The 27,589-nt window shown below is 46.2% G+C and overlaps 1 long non-coding RNA gene across 3 annotated transcripts in view; it reads right to left on the bottom strand.

Annotated features, from left to right (window-relative positions):
- The window catches only part of LOC128928871 (uncharacterized), a 206,764-nt gene that overhangs the window by 39,502 nt on the left and 139,673 nt on the right, over window positions 1–27,589 (bottom strand). For 2 of the 3 annotated variants that reach the window (XR_008474590.2, XR_008474591.2), the window contains exons 3-4: window positions 9,110–9,300; window positions 3,945–8,758 (exon numbers count right to left, since the gene is read on the bottom strand). This is a non-coding gene — a long non-coding RNA (uncharacterized LOC128928871). The remainder of the gene's footprint in view (window positions 1–3,944; window positions 8,759–9,109; window positions 9,301–27,589) is intronic. The other variant, XR_008474592.2, reaches the window with a different exon arrangement.

The raw sequence follows: 27,589 nt of genomic DNA, 5'->3' as shown, positions 1-27,589 counted from the left end.
CGAATGTGGCCCAGTTGTTTGCAGAGGATTCTTTGCGCTGACAGCAGGGAAGTGGTTGTTAAGGCCAAAGTAGGCCACGGCTGTGATAAACTCCCACCTCCGAGTGGCCCCCCACAGTAACACACAATACAGGCCTCTCGCAGTGGCTCACACCTGCAATTCCAGCACTTTAGGAGGCCAAGGCGGGAAGATCGCTTGAGCCCAGACAAGTCTGAGCAACATAGTGAGACCCAGTCTCCACATTTTTTAAATAAGAAATAAATAACACACAACATAGCCCAACGAGGGTGGGTGAGGGTGTTCTCCATGCAGTGATCCCACCAGCCGGGCTTCCTCCATCTGGGGCTCAGAGTCCTGTACTGTCCCATCTGCATTCAGCAGGCAGATGAAGGACGAGGGAGTGTGGAGGATAACAGGGAGGTTTCCATGACCTTGTCTAGAACGGACATACCTCATCTCTCCCACATTCCGTTGAACTCAGTCATATGGCAGTGCCTAACTGCAAGGAAGCCTGGGACTTGTAGTTCACTTATGTGCCAAGGAGGAAAAATAAACAACTAGCCAGTCTCTGACATTCCTCACCTAGGATCTCAAATACAAAACAAAGAACATGAGCAATTACGCATTTCCTCTGTGAAACACCACGATGTGGCTTCCAGACTCCCTGCCTCATTCCCTGGCATTCCCTCTCCCCACTTCCACACCTTGTGTACACTCCAGCCACTTCAAACGCCCGAAGCTGCCCCCAGGCTGTTGGACAGGTCTGTGGTTTGCCTATTTCATTTCCTCTGCCTCTGGCGTCCTCTCCATGTCCCCCACGCTCTACTCTACCTTCAAGACCCCCATCAAGGACATGCTTCCCTGCAGAACCCTCCCCAGCCTCCTTCCTAGGCGAAGTGGCAGTCTGCTTGCTCTCTGCCACCGCCATGCCTTGCACCTGCCCACACACACTTTGCTCTCCATGGCCCACTTGGCAGTCCACCTGTGTGTGGTGAATTATGTCCCCCCCAAAAGATATATCCAAATCCTGACCCCTGGTACCAGTGAATATGGCCAAATTTGGAAATAGTGTCTTTGCAGGTGTAATCAAGCTGCAGATCTGAAGAGGAGATCATCCTGGATCTAGGACTTGTGCCCTCGTAAGAGAAAGGAGAGGGAGGTGTAACACAGAGACCGGGAAGACCCGGGGAGAAGGCCATGTGTAGATGGAGGTAGAGGTGGAAGTGACACAGCACAAGGCAGGCACACCAAGGACTCCTGGCAGCCACCAGAGGCCAAGAGGGAGACATGGGACAGATCCTTCCACGGACCCCTCAAAGCAGCAGTTCCCCACATTTTTGGCACCAGGGACTGGTTTCATGGAAGACTGTTTTTCCACAGACTGGGTGGGGGGATGGTTTTGGAATGATTCAAGTACATTACATTTATTGGGTGCTTTAGTCCCATTGTAATATATAATATATAATAAAATACTGATACAATTCACCACCAGTGGGAGCCCTGAGCTTGTTCTCTTGCAACTAGATGGTCCCATCTGGGGTTGATGGAAGACAGTGACAGGTCATCAGGCATTAGATTCTCATGAGGAATGTGCAATCGAGATCCCTCAAATGCACAGTTCACAGCACGGTCCACACTCCTATGAGAATTTAATGCCGCCACTGCACTGATAGGAGGTGGAGTCCAGGCAGTAATGTGAGCGATGGGGAGTGGCTGCAACTACAGGTTACACTCCCCTCACTAGCCTGCCGCCCACCTCCCGCTGTGCCACAGCACTGTGACCAGCACTGGCCATGGCCTGGGGGTGGGAGACCCCTTTCTTGCTGACACCTTGATTTCAAACTTTTGGCCTCCATTACTGTGAGAGAACAAATTTCTGTTGTGTTAAGCCACCAGATGTGCAGCAATTTGTTACAGCAGTTCTATGAGTCAAATACACCACTCACGTGGCCTCTGACCACTAAAAGCCAGCTGCAGATGTTATATCCGGAGCCACAGCTCCAAAGCTTTGAGAGGCCAGGCAGGTGATGTGACCACGTGTAGGACCTAAGAGACTGCCTGGGCCTGTGTTCCGCATGAAAACATACACCTCCCTAGAGAATATTCATATTTATTTTTGTTTTTTTTTTAAAAAAAAAAACCTAGAAGAAAGGGTTACAACAGTGAAACAAAACAGTGTTGGGAATCTGGGCTGTACCAAGGGTGACCATATGTCCTCGTTTTCCTGAGACAATCCTGGATTATCCCTGTTGTGCTCATGTCATTTTTCATAGGCCCCCTTACTCTCAGAAGCATCCAGAGTGAATGGTGAATGATATGCTCACTCATGGGCCGTAAGTTTTCTCCTGCCTTCAGAGCAAGCATGCAGAAAAGATCTGCCTTACCCCACTCCAGTCATGGCCCCCACCCCACTGATCGTTTAGATGATTATTCAGCAAATATTCACTCCCTCCTGACCCCCAGCTCCATAGGATTATTCTTCTGTAGCCAGCAGACGCAGGGCTTCCCCATGTGACTGCTTTGGCCTCATGGTGGGCAGAGTGTGCTTCCTGGCAGAGTATGCCTCCCTGCTGCTGCACTTTGGTCCCAGCCCCTAACTTGCCTTGGTGGATGGGATGCTAGCAGAGATCACTGAGCTGAATTTGAAAAGCACTTGCACTAGTGGGACATACCCCTTGTGTTGGGATCCACTGGAGATGGCTGGCACGATATTGAGGGAAATACTAAGGCAAAGTTATAAGATATAGTCTCTAACCTTTGGCTGAAATGTTTTTATTAACTTATGGAAGTGGCTGAAGGCAGGCAGTTCATAAGTTCAAGTATGAAGTTGTAAAGTTTAAGATAATAAAAGCTTCCCCAGTTAAGTCTGTTTATCCCACATTCCTTTGTCTCTATTCGGTTTACTTATGTAAACTTTATGCTAGATGGTCCTCTCAAGAAGTCAAAGAATTACCTGTTAATAGTGTCTATTGTAAGCCCCCAAGTCAAGACGTTTTATCATTCATAAAACCACTCTTAACCATGTCAATTATGCGCAAGCGTGTTGACTTAGAAGTTCTGTTATTAAATCTATACTAAATAAACGCAAAGAAAAACAAAAAGTTGCAGTCAGTTAGCTGCAATTGCCCTCTAAGAGCAGCGGACAGCCTCCCTAGCCCACTCGAATTCACTGCACCCTAGTGTGTGAAAGCGTATTTCATTCAACCATTGCTAAGTCCAAGTCCGCAAGACAGATCTCCACAGGTAGTAATCAATGTCTCACCCTTGCACCTGTGGCATCATGTGGAGAGCTTCTCCCATGTACTTGCTGCCCCTTTTCAATATGTTACTTCATTTTTTAACTTTTACGTTAGGTTCAGGGCACACATGCAGGTCTGTTATATAGGTAAACTACATGTTGCAGGGGTTTGGTGTACAAATTATTTTACCATCCAGGTACTAAGCATAATACTCAATAGGTCGTTTTTCAGTCCTTACCCCCCTCCTCCCACCCTCCATCCCCAAGTAGGCCCTGTTATCTGTTCTTCCCTTCTTTGTGTCCATATGTACTCAGTGTAAGATCCTACTTATAAGTGAGAGCATGCAGCATTTGGTTTTCTGTTCCTGCATTGATTCACTTAGGATAATGACCAGTTACAATCATGTTGCTGCAAAGAACACGATCTCGTTCATTTTCATGGCTGCATAGTATTCTATGATGTATATGTACCACATTTTCTTTATCTAGTCCGCTGTTGATGGGCATTTAGGTTGATTCCATGTCTTTGCTATTGTGAATAGTGTTGCAATGAACATACACATAAATGTGTCTTTATAGTAGAATAATTTACGTTCCTTTGGGTTATACTCAGTAATGAGATTGCAGGGTCAAATGGTAATTCTGTTTTAAGTACTTTGGGAAATCACCAAATCATTTTCTACAATGGCTGAACTAATGTACATACCCACCAGCAGTATATAAGCATTACTTTTCTCTGCAACTTTGCCAGCATCTCCTCTCTCTTGACTTTTAAACAATAACTTGCTGCCCCTTTGCCTGGACCTTGGAATGAACATCCTTGGAGCAGATCTGAGCCCAGTCCTGAGAGAGAGACCAAACCCAACCAAGTCCTGCTTACATCAGTGGAACTACTGCCAACCTGCAGAGGCATACGAGAGAAACAGATGCATATTGTGGTAAGTCCCTGAGGATCTGTGATTATTTGTCACCCAGCAACAGCTGACTTATACCACCACACGCTACCATCTGATCCCACTGTATTTGTGTTCACTCCCAATTCCCAGGGTTCCAGCTCCAGACTCTTGACTCCAACTTCAGTAAGGGTCTCATGCCTCCCCACCCAGCTAGTACCTTGGCTGACCTCTCCATCCTGCCTTTCGGGAGGCCTCCTCATGTCAGGCTCCAGCAGTGGGGCAGAGGGGTGAGGAGGAGATCTGGGAAATTATAGCATTTCCCTTGTTGTATTGTGTTAAATTAATTATATGTCTGTGAACCTTCTAGGCCAGCACTGTCCAACAGAAACAGAACGTGAGCCATGTATATAATCTAGAATTTTTCAGCAGCCACATTAAAAAGTTAAAAAGAAGCCAGGAGCAGTGGTTCACACCTGTAGTCCAGCACTTTGTAGTATGTAGTTGCAGGGTGGGGAATCACTTGAAGCCAGGAGTTCAAGACCAGTCTGGACAATAAAGTGAGATCCTGTCTCTACAAAATATTAGAAAATTAGCTGGGCATGATGGTGCACACCTGTAGTCCCAGCTACTCAAGAGGCTGAGGTGGGAAGATCGCTTGAGCCCAGGAACTGGAAGCTGCAGTGAGCTATGATCACGCCACTGCACTCCAGCCTGGGTGACAGAGCGAGACCCTATCTCAAAAATAAATAAATAAATAATTAGTTAAGAAATAATGGTAGTATTTTTTTAAGTAAAAAGAAAGTGAAATTAGTTCTAATAATACAGTAAATTTAGCCCAATATACCCCAAATATTATTTCGACATGTAACCAACATTAATTATTTAAATTATATCATATGTTTCTAGTATATAATACATATACATTATTTAACAGCTATTTTACATTCCTTTCCATACTCAGCCTTTGAAGTCCAGCGTGTATTTAAGAGGCACAGCACGCCTCCCTTCAGACCTGCCACATCTCAAGTACTTAACAGCCACATGTGGCTTACGGCTACCGTACTGGACAGGGCGGCTCTGAATGATAGAAGGCAGAACTCCATGTCACTGTCTGTAGCGTGGGGCCTGGCACACAGGGGGCACTTGATAAATAATTCCTGAATGAATGAATGATAAACACATAGGCATTGCTTTAAAGCTGAGAACAGGTGGGCAGACCTGTTACCCATGGCATAAAAAAGAAAACCTACAGGTTAGACAAATCAAATCTGCATCATAACGGACGGTGGTGTTTTGGAAAGCCACGTTGGCTGGTGCTGTGTCTGAGTCCAAAGGGGACTTGCTCAAAGGGGTCACATGCAATGAAAATATAATCTCAGGCAGCATTTCCCAAACTTGTCTGACCATGGCACGTTGTTTAAACTGTTCTGCTTTTGTCAGGGTGCCAACAGAGGCTCATGTGATACTGTTTAAATTAAAGTAGACAGCAAAATAATAATAATAATAGTCTCAGAGTAGAATTAATTGCAGTAAGAAATGTTCAAAATTTGATTCATATGCTTAATATAAGGTAAACATTGAATAATTGCAGCAATAAGTGTTAAAATCATGAGTAAAATGCATAACAAAGACTGGCAATTGTCAAATAGAAATGCACACAGGTTGGCAGCGGAGAAGCAAAATATACAACCGGCTGCCGTAGCTCACGCTTCCTGCCTGAGGCGATTTGTCATGGGACTTGCGCTTGTTTTCAGGTGCAGGAGACCCTTTTCCAAAGGAAGATCAGCACTTGAAAATCAAAACTACCACCAGCCTGGCCAACAAGGTGAAACCACATCTCTACTAAAAATACAAAAATTAACTGAGCATGGTGGTGCACACCTGTGATCCCAGGTACTCTGGAGGATGAGACAGGAGAATCGCTTGAACCTGGGAGGTGGAGGTTGCAGTGAGTCACGTTCACACTACTACACTCCAACCTGGGCAACAGAATAAAACTCTGTCTCAAAAAAAAAATAACAAAATAAAATAAAACTAATAAAAACTACCACTAGTCAAAGACGTATGACATGTCAGGTACTGTTCTAACTCTCCGAGGCTGATACCTCAGTCAGGGTCATTTTATGGATGAAGAAACTGAGTCACAAAGAGGTCAAGTAATTTCCAGGTCAGGTTGAACCATGGATTCTGGTTCCAGATCCGGTGCTCCTAACTGTTATGTCACACAGTCTCTTTTGTTTAATAATTAGAACCACTCTGTCCAGCTAATTTTTGTATTTTTTTAGTAGAGACAGGGTTTCACCATGTTGACCAGGATGGTCTTGATTTCTTGACCTCGTGATCCACCCGCCTTGGCCTCCCAAAGTTCTGGGATTATAAGCATGATTATGCAGCCATCAAAAACAGTGAGTTCGTATCCTTTGCAGGGACATGGATGAAACTGGAAACCATCATTCTCAGCAAACTCACCCAAGAACAGAAAATCAAACACCACATGTTCTCACTCATAGGCAGGTGTTGAACAATGAGAACACATGGATACAGGGAGGGGAGTATCACACACTGGGGTCTGTCGGGAATAGGGGAGGGACGCAGGGGATGGGAAGTTGGGGAGAGATAACATGGGGAGAAATGCCAGATATAGGTGATGGGGAGGAAGGCAGCAAATCACACTGCCATGTGTGTACCTATGCAACAATCTTGCATGTTCTTCACATGTACCCCAAAACCTAAAATGCAAAAATAAAAAAATTAAATAAAAAAATAATTAGAACCACTCTATAAATTATTTTCATTTTTCTAATGTACACTTTTTTTTCTAATTTTTTTGAGATGAAGTCTCACTGTTGCCCAGGCTGGAGTGCTGTGGCATGATTTCGACTCACTGTAACCTCCTCCGCCTGGGTTCAAGCGATTCTCCTACCTCAGCCTCCTGAGTAGCTAGGACTACAGGCATGCGCCACCACCCCAGGCTAATTCTTTTTGTATTTTTTAGTGGAAACAGGATTTCACCATATTGGACATGTTGGTCTTGCACTTCTGACCTCATGATCTGCCTGCTTTGGCCTCCCAAAGTGCTGGGATTACAAGCATGAGCCACCACACCCGGCCCCTAATGCACACTTTAAAATGAATTTAAGATGAACAATGCCACCAGCTGTGAGAGCTCCTGTCCTTTGGAATACTCATGAACATCTCACGGAACCTGCGCGCCATGGAACGGAGTTTCGGAAATGGTGTGGGAGAGAGATACATGCAAACTCTATTTAATATTGCCAGAAGCTATTTCAAACCATACTGACTTCATCACTCCACTTTCTCATCACCCCTCTTTCCAGAAGAACATCTTACAATAAAAACAGAGTAACAGCAGATGAAGCAGGGAGGTGTAACATTATAGGTAATGCTATAGAAATTAAGCCTGAAATCTTGTTCTGAGCTTCCCAATAGCTGGAGTGCGGAGAAAAGGCCACCTGGCCACAGAGTTCTTACTGCCTTAGAGGTAGGACCAGCCCGTGTGGCAGGAGAACCAATTTTTCTTGGCCCAGTGCCCTGGAATGCATTTGTCATAGAGACATTTGCATAAGTGGCATTGAGCAGTGTAATGAATTATAACCCCAATAGTCATTTTACAAAAAAAAAAAAAACAAAAAATGCAGTGATGTTTCTTGGGTGGCTCTTATCACCGTGGAACCTTTGCTGAGGGCAAAATATTAAAGCGTTGCTCCACATAGGCAATTCTAGAGGAAAATCAAGTCGCTCCAGCACCTTAATTCTAGACCAAAAAGGAAGCAAAAGTAATTCTGGAATTTCAGCTTAAGCTGCTTTCAAATCTATTCACCCATCTTTATGCCTACAGCCTTCTTTGGCATTGTCTCCTAACACCCAGCTCTGAGCATATCCTGTTTTGCTCAACAGATCGCAACTATTCTGCAAGGATGTGGAAGTGACTACCTGGTCTGTTTATTTCTCTCCATGCACCAGCACATGATAGGTGCTCACTGGGTGTTTATCGCTGAATGAAGGAATCATTCAAAACTTGAAAATATGGGCCAGGCACAGTGGCTCATGCCTGTAATCCCAGCACTTTGGGAGGCGGGTCACCTGAGGTCGGGAGTTCAAGACCAGTCTGATCAACATGGAGAAACCCAGTCTCTACTGAAAATACAAAAAATTAGCCAGGCGTGGTGGCACAAGCCTGTAATCTCAGCTACTCAGGAGGCTGAGGCAGGAGAATCGCTTGAACCTGGGGAGTGGAAGTTGCAGTGAGCCAAGATCGTGCCATTGCCCATTGCCCTCCAGCCTGGGCAATAGAGCAAAACTCAGTCTAAAAAAAACCTTAAAAATAATAATCAAAAAGGTCTCATGTCACTCCTGCCAACTTGCTGGTCCCCTCTGGCCTGGCCCCCACTGTTAAAATCATACTCAGACACCAACTCTTCTATGAAATTTCCCTCCTCACCTCCAGTGGAAATTTGCACCATCTTCTCCATTCTCCCTGGCATCCAGCACAGATGGATGCTTACCCGGAGCAGCAGGAAACAGTGGCTTTCAACATCAGGAAGCCTGGCTTTGAGGTGCTCGGGTAAGCCACTTAAGCAAGTCCGAGCCTTGGTTTTCTCATCTATAAAATGGCCAGGTGAGAATGAGGAGCAAAGGGGAGAAATCTCTGTAAGTTACAAAGAGCTATGTTAATGTGGGTCCACCCAGTAGTGCCCCTCCAGCCTGCAGGTGACCTTACAGCAAGGTGCTCATCAGCTTCACCTCTCTATCACCAAAATGTCTCTCAGGGGCCTGGCTCACAGGACTGAACAAACGCCAGCAGATTCAAACTCAAGGGGTACGATACATGCGCTTTATGGCTGGCACGCTAGGTCTCCAATCCAAATATTCTGGGCAATATTCATAAATATCTAGAATTAACTCCCAACACTTCACATGTCTTTGATTTCATGGTTCTAAGAATAGAAATAACCTTTTGATTTTAAATAGAAATTGCGGAGCTGAAGCCAAGTGACGAAAGTCTTCCAAGACATCCAGGCACAACTGCAGAGTTCAGGCAGGGCACAGAGCACTGACAGGGAGGTCGGTTTGACAAATCTTTGAGTGAAGCCAGAGTTCCGGAGAGTGAGGTCTGAGATGGGCTCCGCTGGAGGCAGGCACAGCCTGGGCAGAGAAGATGATTAGCAATAAATGGAGAACACCTCAGGGGACCCTCCTACAGACAGTCTGTCACCCAGTGTTTTTACCATTCCATTTCAAAGTTTAATTAGATAATCACTTTCCAATGCCTAGATGCAATTAACCCCTTTGGAGCAGCCCTCATTCACAGTTAACTTTCACAGGCCACAGAAGCTGAAATGCCCATGACGAGCCTGAGTGTCGCAGATTTCAGGAAAACATCTCTCAAGGAGAAAAATAACCAACAAATATTTGCGGGTTTGGAAGAGAGAACTTCTTTCTTAAATGCCAGGAGGAAACCATTTCTTATCCAAGAGTTCAGCGTGAACCATCAGTGCCTCCTTCCTCGTGCAAGCCCACGGGCAGAACCATCTTTGGGCGCAGCCAGGCTTAACTCACCCGATGAGGAAGAGAAGGACACTAGCAGCCTGTCCCTCAAAGCCACTGCCTGGCCAGCTGCATGTGCAACCCCCTCTCCAGTCCTGGAAGGTTGCTGTGCTTGTCCCATTTCATTTCACACAGTGGGAGAATGTAGACTCCCTGTGGCCCTCTTTTCCCGCAAACCCAAGACAGCAAAAGCCCAGACTGAATTCACAAATGTCCCTGGACTTTCTTTCCCTTCTTTTTTTTTTTTTTCTTTTTTTTTTGAGACAGTCTCACTGTGTTGCCCAGGCTAGTCTCAATCTCCTGGCCTCAAGCAATCCTCCCACCTCTACCTCCTGAGTAGCTGGGACTACAGGTGCACGCCACCATGCTCAGCTTCCCTGGACTTTCAAAAGCAATTTATTTATTTGCATGGTCTTTTAAAGCACTTCTATATTTCACATGACCTTTCCTATATCCCCATGAGGTGGACAGGAAAGGGACTGTATGCCCATGTGACACACAAGGACACTGACTCAGAGAGGGGCCAGATTGAGTGTCACACAGCTGGTAAGAGGCAGAGCAAGATTCCGAGTTAGGGCCCCAGATATAGGGTCCAGTCGCACAGTGTTTCCTCCACACTGTCTTTATTCTATACCTACTTATTGATTGCCCACTATGTGCGAGGCCCTGAGGGTTCAGCACCTCACAGGACACAGGAGCTACCTATTCTCAACAGATTATAAAACTAATGGAGGAAGCAGACATAAAACCACAGCGTGAGAGTCCAGTGCAATGGAAGCCACAGGATCCCAGCCCATGAGCCCAACCTGACACTGGGAAGCCAGGTGAGCAATAGCAGAGCCAGGACTGGGGTGAGGAGCAAGGCTGGAGGAAACAGTCCGTGGGGCAGCCTGGCCCTGTGACTCATGGGTACACAGGAAAATATTTAATGACTGGCTCTGTGTGGGAAACAGACCTGATTTGTAGAGTCTGCCCATTCCCATGGTGTAAATGCTTCCATAGCAGCTGATGTCAAGCTACCAATGTGAAGTCACTGCAGGTTGGGAAGAGATGCACACATGTGCTTCTGCAAGCTGGGGGAAGCTGGTGCCAGCCAGTGCAGGCTGACACCAGCATGCCACTCAAGTGACATCTAGAGCAAGGCTTGCAGGGCTCATAATAGGGTAGACACAAAAGATGGATCTGAGTTTGAGTGAGACCAGAGGCAGAACTGAGGACAGGTTTTTACAGAGCTGTGCTGGCCAATACTGTGCTTGCTGACCATATGTGGCTATTTAGTTTAGATTAAAATTAATTATAATTAAAATTCAGTTGTTTGGTGGCACTAGACAAACTTCAGGTGCTCAGTGGTTACATGTGGCTGTGGTGACCATGTTGGACAGCACAAATTTTAGAACATCACCATCCTCATTGAATACTCTATTAGATAGCTGTAGGGAAGTGGGGAGGGAGGATGAATTTCTAGAGAGAGAAGAGAAGCTGTGGCATGGAAAATGAACAGGCAACTAAAATAACCTTCCTCAGTGTCCCAATTTTACCAAGGATCAGCTCCAAATGAAGGATAGATAGAATGAATGAAAGAAAGTTAAGTTATTGAGAGTCTTGACTGTAGTAAGCCTTTTTTTTTTGGTCAGGGTCTCACTCTGTCACCCAGGCTGGAGTGCAGTGGCATAATCTTGGCTCACTGCAGCCTCAACCTCCTCAGCTCAAGCCAACCTCCCATCTCTGCCTCCCAAAGTCCCATTGGGACTACATGCATGAGCCACCGCACCTGGCCCTATAGTGAGACTCTTGCTGGGTGATCTGCTCTCTGCCTGTGAGGAATTTACATCCCTGGTGCACAGCAGGTGCTCAATATATGTGTCAAGCATTTTGGACTATCTCAGGGACAGTGTTCCATGGAGCATGCTTTGGGACGCACCTGTCCAAACACAGCCCTATTGGGAGCAGGTGACGCTCAGGTGCTGGCCCACAGACCACCGGCTTGGGTTAAGACACTCATCAGGAAGTAGGTTTCTCTCCAACAAGAAAGTACTCTGTATCTTTCTTGTTTCACCAGTATAAAGGAGCATGGTGATGATCACAGATACACAGTGCTCGGGTCAGCTGCTGAGGACACCCACCCCATGTTTAATAGCTAAGGCAGCAGCAAGACTTCGGTGGAACCCAGCACTGCCCCCACGTCATGGAGTGGAAGGCTGGATTGGAACCTAGTTCCATTTGTCTCCAATATGCATGCTCTGTCCCTCCCGCCGACACCCTCACCTCTTGATCACTTCTATTTCCCAGCCCCTGTTCATCCGAGAACATGGGTTCCTTCCCAGCAGTCCTCCTTATTACCTCTCAGAGCCTGTGTCACTTTCACAACCACTTTAAAAAAGAAAAAGAGGCTGGGCATAGTGGCTCACGCCTGTAATCCCAGCACTTTGGGAGGCTGAGGTGGACGGATCATGAGGTCAAGAGATTGAGACCATCCTGACCAACATGGTGAAACCCCTTCTTTACTACCAATACAAAATTTAGCTGGGTGTGGTGGTGCGTGCCTATAGTCGCAGCTACTCGGGAGGCTGAGGGGCAGAGGTTGCAGTGAACCAAGATCGCACCACTGCACTCCAGCCTGGCGAAACAGTGAGACAGTCTCAAAAAAAAAAAAAAAAAAAGAAAAGAAAAGAAAAAGAAAGGTAACTTTTATTCTAATTCTAAAAGTAAACTCCCACTCTTTCCAGAAAATTAGAAGGTAAAAGAGAAGTGGAAGGAAGGAGGAAAAACTTTGCCCATCGTTCCAACCGTACAGAGACAAGCACGGTGCAAAAATTAGCCGGGTGTGGTAGCGGGCGCCGGACAATGAGAACCGGGATCTCGCTACTGCACTCCAGCCTGGAGCCAGACTCTGCCTCAAAAGGGGAGTGGGGAGGGAGGGAGGGGGGAGAGAGAGAGAGAGAGAAAATTACAAGGAAGAAAAAAAACGGTGAGGACACGGTAGGATGGGGAGAGGCAGAGAGAGGAAAGTGGAAGACAGAAACGGTGACCCGCTGCTCTAAAATAAATTAAACAGGGAGAAAAAAAGAGACTCAGGGGTATGTGGACAGAGAGTGGAAGCGCAGGACGAGGGAGTGCCCCAGGGTGGAACAGGCCAGAGAGCCAGACCCCGGGAGAGGGGAGGGGGCCAGCCGAGGGGCGAGGTGCGGGGAGCAGACGGGAGAGGGGGCCGCGCGGAGCCGCGAACACCCGAGGAAAAGCGGCTCCGCCGCGCCACCTCCTGGGGTCCGGGTTTGGGCCACTCGCCCCATGCCCAGGGTTCGGGGACAACAGCAGCATGCGGCCGCAGCCAAGGAAGGAGCTCGCCAAAGTTTGCAATAAAATCATCCACGCCGCCTCCGTCTCGGCGGGACCTCGTGCAAATAAATGCACGCGCCCGGGCGCTCCTTGGGCCCCTCGCCCCTTCGCCCCCTCGCCTCTGCTGGAGCCCGGGCTGCCTCTCCCGCGGGCGGGTGGTGCTGGCGGCGGCGGCGGGCGGGCCAGCTCGTGGTGATCCCCGATGGTGACGCTAGAGGGCGCGCAAGGGTTGCTGCGCCGCGCCTGGTCCGCGAGGAGCCGCCGAGTAGAAACGCAGAAAGAGTAGGGCCTGCGGCTGTCGGGCCGAGCAGTGGGGTGCTGGGGGCTGGGCAGTGGGGTGCTGCGGGGCCGCGCAGTGGGGTGCTGGAGGCGCTGGCCCGATGGCTGATGAGAGGGTGCCATGCAAAGAGGTGTTGCGCACTTTATTTAATTGGAGAGAGGTTGCCCCTGAATTAAATCTTTGCAAGACTGAAACAGGCCGGTGCAAAACTAAATGAGACAGGCGGAGGCAGGCAGGGCGTGAGATGCCCGCACCTCCCCTCCTGGGTTACCGAACCCCCAAAACTGCTCAGGGGAAGAAACAGTCTGATCCCACCAGTACTCACCTTTGCACACATACATACGCCCTTTCAGAATGGGGTGGGGTGGGGGGCAGGTGGTGAACTTTAAAAGGCTTTTAAAGCAAAAAAAAAAAAAAACGGGGTTTGCACGAGGCTGAGGTACTTGAAATGATTTTTGTGTTGCAAATTGCTATGCTTTTACTGAGGCGCTGATGAAAATAAATGAAGCTCCTCTCTCTCTTTTGCTAATAAATGAAATGAAAAAAGCGCCATTATTATGCCACCTGCTTCTAATTCCTAATTGTGGTAACTTAATTCTCAGATTGTTGTTAGCTGCTTAATATCGTAGGCGCACAAGCAAAAAAATAAAAATATAGGAGCCGTTTGGGTCTTTTTTTGGCGGATGGAGGTGGAAGGTGCTTGGACTCTGTTGTTTTTTATCTAGTTTGGTGACAGTCCCCACAGTGAAATGTGCATGCGGTATTGGAAGGGAGAAATCTTCATTCTCTTCAGCATCCCAGGGGGAACTCAGAAGGAATAAAAAGGCTTCTGAGATGCTCAAAACCTAAATAAATAGTCCATGAAAAATGATCTGTGACAAGGTCCATATTTTTTCCGTACTGAAATAGAATGGTGCATATTTCCTATAAAATTTCCTATAAAAGAAAAAAACATTAATTTTTATAACCTGGTTCTTAAATGCCTTCTATGAACCTCTAAACCACACAGTTCCCAGCCTGGGCACTGTAGCTAGGTCCCCCGGCTGAAAAAAACCTTTGTTTTGGGTGTCACAGATGACAGGTAAATTCCTTTCCAGTCATTACTTCCAGGCCCTCTAGTCTGGGGAGGTGGGGATGGTAATGGGGTGGTCGGGAAGACTCTGATTTAAATTTTCTCCCAGGCAAATAGAAATTAGCAGATCCAAATCACGATTTTGCCAAAGTCAAGAGCTATATTTAGCTTCTTCTCTTATTTTCCATTAAAATCAAGCTTTTTTGTTTGTTTTTCTTGGTCTTTCCTATTGTTGGGAAGTTATGGAGGATCAGACGCGTTAGGAAGGTGTGAGAGAGCTCCGAAGTACAAATTTAGGAGAGAAAAATGCCATATTTCTTTGGTACAATTATGAAAGGCTAGAATATTTCCTTATGCTGTAACACATTTTTTTTCTTCTCCAGTTCTAGGCAAACAGCTAAATAAACACATAAGAATAATAAGCATTTAATCAAGAACAACTTGTCACAATGTTGCTAGTCAGCAAGACAGAACTGCCTTCTGCGAACCAATGAAATCTACTTGATACTTCATGCCCTGGCCGCCCTGGCCTCCCTGGCCTTTGAGTTTTTCACATGAGATGCATTTGTCCCTTATGCCTGTGAATGAGAGTACCTTGGAAAATGCTGGCTAAATTGCATCCAAGCCAGTTTGGGGCCTGCCGGGGAAAGCAGCCAGACCTTCAATCCCAGTTCAAACTACCCTCTGTGTAGCAGCAACACAGGGCGATGTCCTGTTGACTTTAAAATCCCGTTCTAGCAGACGAGAATGCCACCCAGCTCTTAGCAGAAGGGCAGCCCATATGAGCAGACTGGGAGATGCTGCCCTGTCCGAAAAGTGAGCAAAGTTCATGGGGGAGAGAAAGCAGAGCAGCCACCCTGAGTCAGCCCTGAAGCAAGAACAACTGAAAGAAAACACTTGTGAATGAAACTTAGCAAGCTCTCAATGGAGCTGGAGCAGCAGGTGCTGTTTAAATAACCAAAATAAGGTTGCAAGCAACAGATCCTATGTTTGCTGGGTTCCTTCCTATGCTGCATGACATTAGAGAGTGAGTGTGTAAAAATACAAGCCTACATCTGCAGGCAGAGCTAGGCTGATGGTGAGGAGACGCAGCAAATGAACCCCAAATTCAGGAAAATATGCAAAAGGTTTGCTCTTTAAATTCTACAGGAAAACAGAAAGTGGAAAATATGTGTGTCTGGGTTGTAGTGAGGAGGGATAGATGAAACATGGAATGCTAATGTGTATCATGATCAACCTAGAGTATCTTATTTACATCTTAAGCTATTTGTTGCTGATTTTCCATGCAACTGTTTTGTACTGGAATTCTCAAAGCTGAACAGAGGCATTTAAATGACCCTGTACGTTTGCTGTGTGTCTTCTAGAAAGCGTAGACACACGCCCACACACACACACACACACACACACACACACAGCCAGTCCCACATCTATGTGCATAAGCAGCATATACCCTCCCTTATCTCTACAAATCTCTGCCACCTCTATATTCCCAAATACAGGAGAATCTATGTACTTATTTCTCTCTTGAACCCGACTATGCAACACAAGTCAACACTCTTAAATGTCATCTTTTAATACCTCATATAAAAGGCAAACTTTTCCTAACATGCTTTTCTCCAGTCCTATTTAATGAACTCCCCCTGAACGCTGCATGTGCCCAATTTCATCTGTAGAGGTAAGGCATAATATTAAAAAATATATATATATTTTTTTGGTATTAAAAAATGAAAGGAAAAAAGCAGGGGAAATATTTTGAAAGTCAATTAAAATTTTGTGTACGTTTTCATTTTTTAATGATAAATTAAGTTACTAATTTTGTCCGTGCTCTTTGTAGACACTGCAGGTTTAATTGCTAATTGTTAACTGCGAATGAATACATTTGCATATTAATTAGCTCCCAATTTACATTTTTAATTTGCTTCCTTCAAAAGGTGCAAGATAAAAGGTCGTGTTATTTTAAATAATTTATGCTTTATTGCATGAAATACGCTAATATGAAATGTGCCTACTAATTTTAACCCCTTTTCTAAGAAGGAAAATGAATACCATTAAAAGGGGGAAGGCAGAGCTGGTGGTGTTTTGAAAAACAACATTATGCTACGCTGTACCTCAGCAGCCGATCTGCTTTTTCCTGCAACCTCCTTGGGCTGAAAAAAAATGAATGTATTTTTTTCCTTTACCATCAGTTTAAAAAGTGATAATATATTTGAAGAACAAAACAGCTGCAGTGGGAAAACTGATCAGTGCTTTATCCAGGAAAAGACTGACAAAATGAGTCTTGTTTCTAGTCAATATCGCCAGCACGTGGAAGCCCCCCAACCCCGTCCCCCAGCCTGTGCAGTGGAGACGCCTCCAGCAGAAGCCACTTCTCCCCACGCCTGTCTCCTCACCCCCCAAAAGAAAGTTTTGCAGCTCACATCTTTCTCTAGGTTTTGGAATCCAAGTTTCTCATCCTGGTTTCCTGAAAAATCATGAGGTGGTTTGCACAGGGGAGAGTTCGTTCTTTCCCAATAGCTGAGCAAAGAGGTTCTGAAATTGTAATTTTCGCTCCTTATCCCTTGTCAGTCAGCTTCACTGTAAGAAAATAAAACCCTATTGTTAAAGTGGTGATATGAATACATCATGGCTAGGACCAGAAAACGAATATTCAGTTCTGAAAGGGGTGTACAGATTGGTATATTTTGACCGTTACTGGAAACATCTCCTTTATTTTCTTCCTCTTTTTCTTTTGTATGATGTCGTTTTGAGACATACCCACTAAAACGGTGCTAATATTTCATAGGGCTTTTAAAATAATTTGTCTAAATAAGCATGCATTCAAAAAATGTTAGAAACAGGGCTTGGGTACTGGAAAATATAATTATGGAAAAATATATGAACAATTTGGAGGAAACTGAAACCTGTCACTTTGTTCTCTGGATGACTGCTGAGTCTCAGCCCTTTTCATTGTGTCTAATTTTTTGCAGATGGAACCCAAGCCAGTCTTGTGGTAGGAACCTCACAGCTGAGGGCCACCTAAGATCATGCTCGCCAGGATTAATTTATGTGGATCTGCAGGCGAATAGCATTGGGCCGCCTCGCTGCACAGATCCAGGGCTCTGACCAAAACCGTCCCTTGTTCTGACACCAAAACAGCCCCTTCCAGACCATGTGGGACAGGTTGGGATGGAAATGCATTCAAAGTGTGAAGCCATGGAGTCGAGTCAGTTGTTCAGCAGAGGGTCGATCTTTCTGGGCAATTATAGCTGCAGTGACAGGAACACTTGCAGGTTCATTGTGGAAGATGCACTGGCATTTAGCTTTCTCCCTCCAGAGAAGCCAGGTGCATGAGCACATCCCTCCAAGTGATTAGGATTTTCAAGTAGAAAGATTTCCTTCTGCTCACATGAACATCAGCAGAACAAAAACTCGTAGCAACATGCAATCCTGGCTGTTTGTCCGTCTAAGGGTAGGGGACTAGGAGGAGAGGAGCTGCAGTTTAACCACGTGTTATTTCAGTCTCACCTGGTCATCAAAAGAGGCATGAGAACAGCCAAATCCCCCAAAACCAACGAGCTCACAGCCACTGCTGCCTAACAGGGAGGGGGCGAACACAGGAACGTGAGGGACAGTTGCCTTTTGTGAAACATGGATGGATAAATGGGCAAACACATACAGGGATACGCAGGGTTCATCTGCAGTGAATATTTTGGCTTTTTATTCAGCTGTGTGTTGACACTATCGTAAATTCACCAGCACAGACACCGTGATTGAAGACAGGCTCTGCCCGCATCATCCCTGCACACGAGTCTCCCTGAGTCTCTGTCTCTGCTGCCGAGGTTTCTCATATTTCATACCTCTACAGCCCTCCCGTAAATCAGGGGTTAATTGTGATTCTTTCACACCCATGGAAATAGGAAGCTGAGACTTCTGAAGGATCACTTGCTAGCCGGGAAGCGCGCAAAGGGAGGGGGGAACTTTCTGAAATCCAACTTTACTGCTTTTACCGAACCATTTGTTGTGCATGTGTGTGTGTCTAAAAAATGCATTTGGTACAAATGTTTGAAAGTCCTGGTGCGCCTTAATTAATAAAGCCACTTAGGACGAGTGCAAATCGTGCACGCGGAGATGTGCACGGCCCAGCATCTCTCTGACATCCAGCCCGGTTTGTTTAGTGTAATAGTCAAAACATTTTTTCTTCTCTCGGGTCATGTTGATCTGTAGAATAATTTGAATTCTCAAGCTGTTATCCATACATCACTCCCAATCGCATCCAAATGAAAGGAAACAATTTCATATTCTACAATTAAGTAACACCAAGAATGCAACAGGCAGGAGGCGTTATGGGGAGGGAGGGGGTGGGGGAGAGGGCAAAGGACTGAGGCCTGAGCCCCAAGCCCACCAGGCATGACCCAGAGCAGGTGACATAGCAGCCTCACATAAATGACTTTCTTCACCTAAGTATTCTCCATATTCAGCCGGAGAGCTCCCACCCACACTGTCTTCCCTCCTGAAACAAAATCTTTCTGGAAATTTCCAACATGTTTGACAGATTTATTCCATTGGGGATCCTCCACCCCCGTTCTTAAAGGAAACCATTTCTGGGGTGCACAGAGCAACCCTATATACCATGCACCATAGAAGGCTGGGCTGATTCCTTTCTTTTAATTTTTTTTCCCGGTAACAGGAGAGGGTTTGAAGAATGCTTCTACCATGGATACCAGAGAGGGGAATTTTAAGTAGGCAGAATGTAATCACCCAAATTGGAACTCAGCCAGGACACTGCCAGGGCAATTACTCCTCCTCTCGTGCTAAATGCCAGGGGAGCGTAAATGACCTGCAGTTTTGCACCCTTGTGCCAGCAGAAGGGCTCGCAGGGGCAGAAGCCCCGGAGCTCACCTGGGACAGAACAGCCGCCCCTCCCCGTCACCTCTGGCTCAGCTCTGTCTTCAACTTGCTTAAAATCACTTTTTAAAAATAATACAAATAGCGCCCACTCCCGTGGTGCCTTCTCTCTCCCGGAACCTGAGTCGAGGGTTCCCTGTGTCCTAATGTGAGACAGCCCACCTCCCAATGGCTCCAGGGACATTGCTTCTCTTATCCCACTTCCTGAGTCCAAAACTGAGGACCAAAGAGGTCACAATCTGCTCGAAGTCACAAAGTCGGGTTTCAGGACTGTCAGACCCCAGACCCCAGGTCTGTCTCTTCTTTGATGGAAAAAGAAGAGACACCTCTGCTTTGATGGAAAAAGAAGAGACACCTCTGCTTATACTTTCTCATAGAGCAGATTTCTCTTGGAGGGCAAGGATCTATTTTCTAAGCAGGTCTTTGTGTTATAAGTAGGATTATAATGAACATCCTTGGTATGTAGGTCTTTGCACACTTCTCTATGTCCTTCAAATAATTTCCTAGCAGTAGAATTGTTGGGTCAAAGAAAATATGTATTTTAAAAAATAACATATTATTAAATTGCCTTCTGGAAAGGTCTGCATGCTGGCCAGTGCTGTTAGAGAGTCTCCTGAAAGTGTGATTCTTTTCAAGCTCATAGTCGACACATCCAGACTCCACGTAGACCTGACCTTATGCACTCACAGCGACTGGGATGCCTATCACTACTGTGTTCATCCGTGGCTTTATGTGAATCTGCTGGTTCTTTCAACAGGAGGGCGAGCTCACTGAGGTCAGGAATCCTGCTTTATGCATCTCTGTAACCCCAGAACCTAGCACAGAGCCTTGCATATAAAAATAGCTCTGTGAACGCTTGTGCCAGTGAATTTGTAAAGCCCAAGGATGTTGGAATGGAGAATACACCTGTACTGAGTGAGAGACAATGTGGTTGGTGGAAACTAACACAGGAGTTGGAGTCAAGGCCACTGAAGTTCCAATTCCTCCTGTACCATAGCTGGATCTGGGGCCCTTAAGCAAAATCACTTAGACCAGTAGAGCCCCACTTCCCCCATGTATAAAATGGAGCTAACAGTGTCTGCTGTGCAGTGCCATTGTCAGGAGTCAGGTCAAGTGTGGTAAACACCTGTCTCTAGGGTTTTCAGCCTTCTACGTGCTATTCACAGCAATCCATGACTCATGGGTGGTGCTGGTTTATAGCAAGTTTTCACTAACCTGCAGCCAAGGGAGAACAAGGAAGATAATACACGAGTTTTTCATAAAGCAAAATCCTTCCCATCGGAAGGGCTGCTTCATCGTGAGATGATGTCAGTTCTGCCTCTTCTTCGCCGTTTAAACACCCTTTTGTTTATGAAATGATGGTGACAGTACACGGGAGCTGCTTTTTTTTTTCTTTCTTTCTACAGTTTCAACTTTGACAAAATTTGAAAGTTAGCGACTCTCTATTAGCCCCTCTCACCCCAACTTTGTTTCATGTTTTTGTGGCTCATAAACATAAAGGGGTTAGAACAAATGGCTTAGGCGACAGCTTCATTCAGACTTCCGATCAAATATCCCAATTCCAAACCCTTAGCGAGGGTAAGAGAAAGAACTGGAAGGCGACAATGGAAATGTCCCCCATAAAACTACTCATAGTTATTTTTGAGTGATACAAAGAATCAAATGGGTATTTTTTTAGAACAAAACTGTGAGAATTTTCAAGTATACACATTGTTCCCTTGGAAGCAGTGACTTTGGGGGGCTCAACCCCCATGCCACATTCGGAACCACTCCCTGCTCTGTGCCCCTCCTGGCTTCCTTATCCGCCATCCTTCTTGACCTCTAATGGTTTCTCCGGCTTCTCGTCATCCATCTTAGGAGCTGCTTTAGTCCTCCGTGGCCACTGACTGTTTTGAAAAATCAAAACTACCCAGAAAGAGTGGAGATTTGCCAAGGTCCAGGAGATCCAAAAGAGAAAGCTCTGAAATGAGCAAAGCAACATGACTTTTGATTACCTTCTGGGCCTGTGCAGTGATCCCACCACTGTGCTTCAGCCTGGGTGACCGAGGGGGACCCTGTCTCTCTCTCTCTCACACACACACAGGTGGGGTAATGAGCAGCACCCCAGCACCAGGGAAGTGCTACTGGTAAGCCTCAGATTCTTAAAATCTGAGGTAGTGGCACGTTCCAGGGATCTTGAAGAGGCTCTGGAACAGGAAGAGCAGCAGAAAAGAGGGATGAAATAAATGAGAGAGACAGAGCATGCGCATGCACATCTGAGAGCAGAAACCATTACCGCATCTTCTACGGCAGCCAAAACCTGGAAACGCTTGTGCCCAACAATAGGGGACTGAAAAACTGTTATAAACCATTGAAACAGTATGTCGATTTGTAGTCGGTTCCATGGGCAGGGCTCTGCTATACCTCATTAAATATAAACAGTCAACTACAAACTATATGTATGTCATGTGATCCTGGGCCTGTATTTTGTAAATGTATATTCTCCTTACACAAAGTCTAGAAGGAAAGCTCACTAAGGTGGTCATCAGGGATGAAGGAGTTTTACTTTTACTAGATGCATACATATTTCCCACTGTTTCTTTTTTCTACAGAGGAACTGATGACTGCATAACATTTGAAGGCTGTTTTTATAAAATCCTGTGACAGTGTCTACATATAATCTTTTAGAGTGAGGCCCTTGATGTAAAATCATCAGCAAGGTTGTCGCCTACCTAGAAAAGCCTCTAACACCACTGGTGGGACGTGAATTACTTCAGAGAACAATCGGGCAGAATTGGTTAAAATTTAAACTGCACATACCCTTTGTCCCAGCAATGTCATTCCCAATCAACTGTCTTAGAGATTTCCTCAAATGCACATGCAAATAGCTTGTAGATGGTATTCACTGAAACATCCATTGCATTCATAGCATCAAAAAAGTGGAAGTGAGCTAAGTGTTCTTTTTTTTTTTTTAAAGGTGGGGTTTCTCCATGATGGCCAGGCTGGTCTTGAACTCCTTCCCTCAGGTGATCCACCCACCTTGGCCTTCCAAAGTGCTAGGATTACAGGAGTGAGCTACCACGCCTGGCAAGAGCTAAGTGTTCATAATGAGGAAGTGTGACTAAATGATACTCGTTACTACTGTGGAGTACTATGTAAGCATTAAAAAGAAGGAGGGCGGTCTATATACAATGTGTGTGTGTGTGTGTGTGTGTGTGTGTGTGTAGTGTGTGCGTGTGTCTGTACACCAGTGTGGAAAGAGTTCTGAGATGTTGTGAAAGGGGAGTTAAAAAAACAAGCAGCAATTTGCAGAGCAATATGTACAGTACGATCTTGTCTCTGAAAAAAACACCAACCTACTTTTGTGCAAATACACATAGGTTTATAAAATGCTGAGCAAAAGGGGTGAGAGTGTTAAATTCACCTCTGCCTCCTTCTGATAAGGACACCGGTGATTACATTCTGGGGCCCACCTGAGCATCTAGAATAATCTCCCCATCTCAAGAGGCTTAATCGCATCAGCCTCTTGCTTCAGATGTCTCATTGCTGTCCTCAAGGGACAGAAGTGGCACTGGGAGGACAGTGGTGGAGACTTTACCTTTTGCTCTAATTATGTGTAGCTTGAATAATATGCATTAAGAATATAGCCGTGTTTACTTTAATAGAATAAATAAACAAGCTGAATGACTAAAGGAGCTTGGAGGCTTTGTGCCCCTCAAGGCTCTGGACCGTGAGTCAGGCCCCGCCCCTCGCTTGCCCGGTGATCATGTGGTCGCAGGTCAGCTCCTCTGTTTGTTCTTTGGTCTCCTCGTCTGTCCAACCAGGGAGCTGGATACCGCAGCTTCTCAAGGCCCTTTCAGCTCAAAGACTCCCCAGTTGTCCGTCCGCCATGACAAAAGATTAATTTTCCTTCTGTCCTATGAACCTTGACGGACACAATGAGGCAAGGGGTTTGGCGGGAGACATGTTGCTCTGTTTGCAAAGTCAGCAAAAAAATTAAAAGCCTCTGCTCATGTGGCTTCCAGAGCCCACTCAATAGGCCAAGCAAGAAGACTTTAAAAATAGTTGATAAACGAAAAGGTTTTCTAAGGCTCTTCGAGAGGGGTTTTTAGTGCCCTGCTCTGTAATAACCAGAAGGTGTTTAATAAACATGATATGCAGCAGTTGCTAAGAGAATCTGATTTATGTACAAAAGCAATACAGAGCAACTGTGCATCAGGGTGGTGCCCTTTTATTTGACTGTGAATCCTGATATTCTGATGGAAGCAACTGGGCTGAACTTTATTTATAATCAGCTTACAGCATGGATAGCTGTACTCTAAGTGCTTCTCAAATTACATAGCAAATCGTGTTGTCTCCTTAGGCAAATAAGAGACCCCCACGTCATAAGTTTAATTGTAATACAGGTCACTGTCGAGGGTAGAATATTTCCCAAACCCTTCCGATTGGCAGGATCACATATAGCGTAAGCATGGGCTGGGGCTGCAGCCACCGCACCTGAAGACAGCTCCGACAGCAGACAATGAATAAATGTTCGAGGAGATTGACATTAAGGAAAATCTCATTACAGGAAAAAAAAACATTTAATTTTTCTCCATTTGTGTTGAAGAGTTCACCAAGAGGTGCAAATCGCTTGGGCTAAGGAGCTTCCTGGTTCTAAAATGAGTCCTGAATAAATATCCGGCAAGTGTGAGGCAGCGAAGAAATCTCATTTCATTGGCTGAGAAAGAAATCAGAACAGATGCGGAAGACCAGTTTCTCAGACACACAAATAGGACGCAGGACCAGACTTGGAGGCTTTTTTCCCTTGCTGGGGCTGCCTGTCAGAAGATCGTAGAGCGGTTCCTTAAATGTTAAGTCTAAAACTCCTTCCCGAAGAGGCATCTACAGACAAAAAGGATCCCAGAGCGGCCCTTCACACCTTTCTGAAATGTTCTCATCATTCATAATTAATATGCTCTGGACTGGATTGATAGAGCCCGCTTTTCAGGTGCCCCTTTGAAGTCTCTCTGTACCTTGGCGTTCTCATTCTGCCGAAATCAGCCATAAGTGACTTCAGAACAACCCTCATCTGAGGCTTGTGTTAGGGCTACAGAAAAGCTGGGTCACTCCAGTCATCGGGCAAATCCTGGGACCATCATAAAATCCTCAACAAAATAAACAACCCCAAAATAGACATCTTCTTTCTCTGTGCTTTTGTTCCCCTTCAAGTGTCCATTTCTCCTCTCCTCCATTTCTTTCTCCCTTTCGAGAAATCAGAAGCAGGCAGTGTTCCCCACCCTCATCTCAGTTGACCTCAGCCAGCTGCTGTGTGTACATGGTGAGCGCTGATGTGCACCTGTGTGTGTGGTAGACACTTTCAGCCATTTGATGGGGTCCTTCGGGAGCACTGAATCCACTCACTCATCAACAAATATTTATCAGTATCCACAAATATCTATCAAGCATTGTCCTAGACTGTGAAGATACAAAAGTGACTGAGACAGAATGGACACTTTACAGTTTCATGAGGCAAGACAAACAAAAACAAAATTTTAAAAACTCAGTATAAACTGGGATGATTGTGGTCAAGTCAAGCAGTGTTCAGAGAAACCCCAGCAGGGGTCCCCTGGTGGTCAGGGATGGAGTTCAGTCTCACCCAGGGAGCTGGGGTCTGAGGCTCAGTTGTAAACACAGCAAGGAGAGAAAGCAGGCTGGACCAGGTGCACGACGTCCGGAGTTCTGTGGTCTGCAGGGGGTGCGGGATATTGCCCGGCTTCTTTGCATCCTTTTTAAACCCTGGGACTCCAGTGAGCAATGCAGAGGAGAGGCGTTATTGGCCCCTTTTACAGACAAGGCAATCAAGGCTCAGAGGGGTTACTGGAGGTCACTCTGTGAGTGAGTGGCAGCTCACCCCAAGACACTCCAAGTCACGAGCTCCACGCCAGTGTTCTGTTCCCACCACAGGTTGTGTGAGAGTCACAAGATGTGTTCTATCTCATCCCAAAATGAACACAGTCCTGCTCTGGAGTGACCAGAGTTATGTTGTCCTCAGGGTCCCTAGAGCATATCTGTGGGGCACAGGAAAAGGCCGTCCCTTCCTTTGAGCAGACCCAGCTGGCTGAACACTGGCTGGATGTCAGCCCCTCTCGCCTGCCCCAACCTGCCCCGACTGCCTGGGTGTACTTGTCCAGTGAACGACCAGCACCACTGCACATGACAGCCCTGAAGGGTCCCTTCTGACATCTGAACTAATGCTGGGTTTTGTTTGTTGGAGACAGAATCTCACTCTGTCACCCAGGCTGCATTGCAGTGGCGCAATTTTGGCTCTCTGCAACCCAGCCTCCTGGGTTCAAGCAATTCTCTTGCCTCAGCCTCCAGAGTAGCTGGGATTACAGGCATGCACCACCACACTCAGCTAATTTTTATATTTTTAGTAGAGACAGGGTCTCATCCTGTTGGCCAGGGTGGTCTCGAACTCCTGACCTCGTGATCCACCTGCCCCAACTTCCCAAAGTGCTAGGATTACAGACTTGCAGACTTGAGCCACCGCGCCTGGCCAACCATGCTGCTCTCGCTTCCTGTTTCCTCCCACCATGTGACCCTGCCTGCTTCCCACTCCTCCCCACACCACCACACATACCAGCCTCCCCCATGCAGCAGGTGGGCCCCTACAAAAGCTGTTTCTCTTGTTCCTCTGACTTCCTCTCGACTTTTCCCTTTTCTTCATCCTGATCCCAGACACACGTCTCATCCAAGTGGCAAAAGCCCTTTCTCAGATTCCCTGAGAGCCTCTCTGACTCCACTCTGTTCCAGTCTCCACTCAGTGGTCACGGTAATTTTTAAAAGGCGCAAATCACATTGTATCACTTGTTTGTCTAAAAACCACTCCAAATCTTCCCACGGTTTTGAGGATACTGGTGACATCCTCACCGTGACCTCCAGGAGCTTGCCGCATCTGGCCTCAGCTTACTGCACATCCTCACATGACACCACTCTGTCTCTGTTCTGGCCTTTGTCTAGTTTTTTTGAATTCACAACTTCTTCCTGCCCCAGGGCCTTTGCACATGCTCTTCCCTCTGACTGGAACACAGAAGGAATGCTCCTGGCCCTCTCGTTGGAATTTGGTCCGCCTGTTTTGCTCTGTCATGATGTTAGCCACTGCTTAGTGAGGAATGCATGTCTCAGACCACTGTTGTAAAATCCTTTTGTGTATTTAATCGCCACAAGGATTCTATGAGGGAGATGCTAATAGTATTCCCACTGGAAAAACTCAGGCAGGGAGGCCCTGAGAAGCTAAACACTTTGCCTAGAGGCATATAGCTCATTAGAGCTAGAATTGCCATCCAGGTCGGTGACTGTAGAGCCCACAGCCCTCTTCTCTGATGCTCTGAGGGACATTTTCTATTTATAATGGGCTGTGCACAGCCTTGCCTTGCAGCACCAAAAAAAATGTATTGAGTACATACCAGGTACTCAATAAATGTGAGATCCATGAACGAGACGGTAGGGAAGATCCCAACCTTTCTTGATAGCATCCTTTACCACTACCCATGGGAACTACGACGTGCATAACAACTATACTCATTTCCCATGGCCACCAGAACAAATTATCACAAAACGGGTGGATTAACAATACACATTTATTCTCTTGACATTCTGAAAATCAGAAGTCCAAAACCAGTTTCACTGGGCCAAGACCAAGGTGTCGGCAGGGCTGTCCTCTCCGAAGGCTGCAGAAGAGAATCCACTTCCCTGCCTTTCCCAGCTTCTGGCTTCCAGAGCTGCCTTTCCTCCATTCCTTGGCTTGTGGCCCCTCCCTCCACCTTCAAAGTCAGCACTGTCGCATCTGACTTCAATTGTCTCGTTGTCCTCTTCTGTGTCAATTCCCCCTCTGCATCCCTCTTACAAGGACACTCATGGTTACATTTAGAGCCCACCTGGATTATCCAGGATCATCTTTCCATCTAAAGGTCTTTCCTTTCATCCCATCTGCAAAGTCCCTTTTGCCATGCAAGGTCACATATTCACGGATTCTGGGGATTTGGGCCTGGATATGTATCTCTGGGGGCCATGATCCAGCCTACTATGATAACAATGGCTGACTGGGTGTAGTGGCACACGCCTGTAATCCCAGCACTTTGGGAAGCCTAGGTGAAAGGATTCCTTGAGCCCAGCAGTTCAAAACCAGCCCGGGCAACAAAGCAAGACCTTGTCTCTACAAATAATAATAATAGTAAAATAAATTAGCTGGGCATGGTGGTATATACCTGTAGTCTCAGCTATTCAGGAGGCTGCGATGGGAGGCTCTCTTGAGCCCGGGAGTTCGAGGTTGCAGCGAGCTGTGGTTGCAGCAC

This window comes from Callithrix jacchus, chromosome 8 (assembly GCF_049354715.1).
Source record: "Callithrix jacchus isolate 240 chromosome 8, calJac240_pri, whole genome shotgun sequence".
NCBI classification, from domain to species: Eukaryota; Metazoa; Chordata; class Mammalia; order Primates; family Cebidae; genus Callithrix; species Callithrix jacchus.
This window is presented reverse-complemented; position numbering and strand designations above follow the sequence as displayed.